The sequence below is a fragment of the Ursus americanus genome, chromosome 11, assembly GCF_024610735.1.
Source record: "Ursus americanus isolate L20-20 chromosome 11, mUrsAme1.1.p, whole genome shotgun sequence".
NCBI lineage: Eukaryota > Metazoa > Chordata > Mammalia > Carnivora > Ursidae > Ursus > Ursus americanus.
Genome location: NC_142137.1, coordinates 6669664 through 6672249, shown reverse-complemented (window position 1 = coordinate 6672249; position 2586 = coordinate 6669664). Strand labels below are relative to the sequence as shown.

Here is a 2586-nt window from a genome sequence, read left to right as displayed (position 1 = left end):
CTGCTCGAATATGTTTAAAATCTTGGTTTAAAACACTGTTAGTTCCTCAAACCAAATAGAATCACTCTTCAAGGATTTCTTAAAATGCCAAAGTATCAAATTTGATCTCTTGCTCTCTTTCATAATATTAGTGCAAAATATTTTTATCTTACTACATTATCTAGGTCCTACATTATCATTGCTCATTCCTCAGGCTCAGCAACACATCTAAGGGCTGGGAAGAATAGTTGGTTCCGAGAAATGAAGTAAATGGCATAACTCAGAGATCTGGACTGTAACTCAATTACTAGTTGAATGCCCTTTAGCAAGTAACACCTGCTGAGCTTCAGTTCCACCATCGATAATTCTGGAAGTAATCAATCCTGTATCACAGGGCATTGTGAGACTCCAAGGAAATGAGGTGTATAAAAGTATTTTTAAGCAACAAAATACTACACAACTAGTTAAATAAATTGTATCATTATTTCTTCTGCTTTTACCCCTTGTGTTCCATGAGTGCTATCACACCACTTTTGGAACTTAGTATTTCTCATCTCTGAGATCCTCTTGAGAAGTCTCCTTGACAATGCCTCGTAGTTGAAGAGTCTTTACAGGGGCACATGGGTGGATCAGTCAGTTAAGCATTTGGCTCAGGTTATGATCTCAGGGTCCTGGGATGATCGAGTCCCACATTGGGCTCCCTGCTCAGTGGAGAATCTGCTTCTCCCTCTGCCTCTCCCCCTGACTCATGCATGCTTTTTCTCCTTCTCTCAAATAAATAAATAAAATCTTTTTTTTAAAACGAGGTTTTATGTACATAGATCTTATCCTCTCTTCTTGATGGGATAGTAACCTGAATTTGGGAGCAGGCAATAAGCTATCTTGGGAGATGAGAGGACAATCAGCAAGAAAGAGTAAAGGTGGTCTCCCACCCATTCCTGGTTTAGACTCTACAGCTGAAACTTAGACAACAAGCTGTTGGTTACCAGAGGAGAGCTGGGTTGGGAGAATGGGTGAAATAGGTCATGGGGATGAGCACCGGGTGTTGTATGGAAGTGTTGAATCACTGTACTGTACACCTGAAACTAACATTACACTATGTTAACTATATGGTATGTTAACTAACTGGAATTTAAATAGAAACTTAAAAAAAACCAAAACATCTTTCTTGCTGTGTCCTGAGAACTGGCTCCCTCAGCCAATCATTCTAGTCAGTGCTTGAAATGTTCCTCTTCTTTCTTTGTTATATTGTTTGGGGTTTATGTTAGTTTTTCTGATCTAGTTACTTTGCAAAACAAGTCCTCTTCTTCAAATTGTCCCTTTAACAGTAGGTAAGCCTGGGTACATCTTATCTTCCCCTTTACATAGGTCAGAGCTGACCTCAAGCTCTCGAGGTCTCATTTTCCCCTAATATCTGTGTTTCACTTAAGGTTGTCTTTCTCTTTCTTGTTCATCAGCCTTTTAAGTTTTTATTTCATTTTATTTCTTCTATTACTTTTATTAGTTGGACTGAATAAGACCTCTCTATTTGAAGAACTAGTTTCAGATTACTCCAGCTCCTTATTGACTTTCTAGGCAAATTTGATCCTTAGAAACAGGAAATTCCTGGAGAATATTTTTTTCATTATCTTCCTAGGTTCTGGGTCTGCAATAACGTTATTAAGTCATTGAAAAATTTTGCATGTTTTTGTCATAATAAGGGCTTCAAACTCTTTTATTGTTTCATTAGTAAAATCTACCACACTTCTTCAATTAGACACTGAGTTTGGCTCTCGAAAACTAAGGTCAAAGATAGAGATTCTGTCATTAAGAAATCCAGAGCCAGTGCTCACTTCAGCAGCACATATACTAAAAAATTGGAATGATACAGAGAAGATTAGTATGGCCCCTGCACAAGGATAACATGCAAATTTGTGAAGCGTTCCATATTAAAAAAGAAAAGAAAGGGGCGCCTAGGTGGCTCAGTTGGTTGGGTGCCTGCCTTTGGCTCAGGTCATGATCCCAGGGTCCTGCGATCAAGTCATACATCAGGCTCCCTGCTCAGTGGGTAGCTTTTCCCTCTGCCTGCTGCTTCCCCTGCCTGTGCTCTCTCTCTCTCTGACAAATAAATAAAATCTTTAAAAAAAAAAAAGGAAAGAAAGAAAGAAAGAAAGAAAGAAAGAAAGAAAGAAAGAAAGAAACATAGAACCAATTTGAAGTAATATGATAGGTAATAACCCACACTTATGATAAGCCACATTAACCCAAACTTAGCTGACAGCCTCCCTTGTGTTCTCTCGGTCTACAATATAAAATGGAATTTAGGTGGTCAGTCCAGAGCTGCCTACTTAGACCTGGCAGGTACAACTGAAACGTCAAACACCATGAGTGCTCTGTAAGATATAGAGAACTTAGATCCCTTGACATTAAAATTCCTGCCTAGTGATCTGGCTGGAAAACACTGTCAATAGAGCAAATATTGTCTGTCTAACCAACACCTGAAAGGTCTAATTCCATCCCAGCTTTCTTGTAATACTAAGTCAAACTGAAGCAGCCTATACTTCACACATTTGTGGTCACATTTGTTGTGACCACATGAGTTAAAAGCCCAACTCACCAATTAAAAAA

The 2586-nt window shown here is 38.7% G+C and overlaps 1 non-coding gene across 1 annotated transcript; it reads left to right on the top strand.

Annotated features, from left to right (window-relative positions):
- The first annotated feature begins 1803 nt into the window (after positions 1 to 1803).
- Positions 1804 to 1912, top strand: LOC123776178 (U6 spliceosomal RNA). Its single transcript, XR_006775293.1, has one exon. It is a non-coding gene; the product is annotated as a U6 spliceosomal RNA (small nuclear RNA).
- The last annotated feature ends 674 nt before the right edge of the window (positions 1913 to 2586 follow it).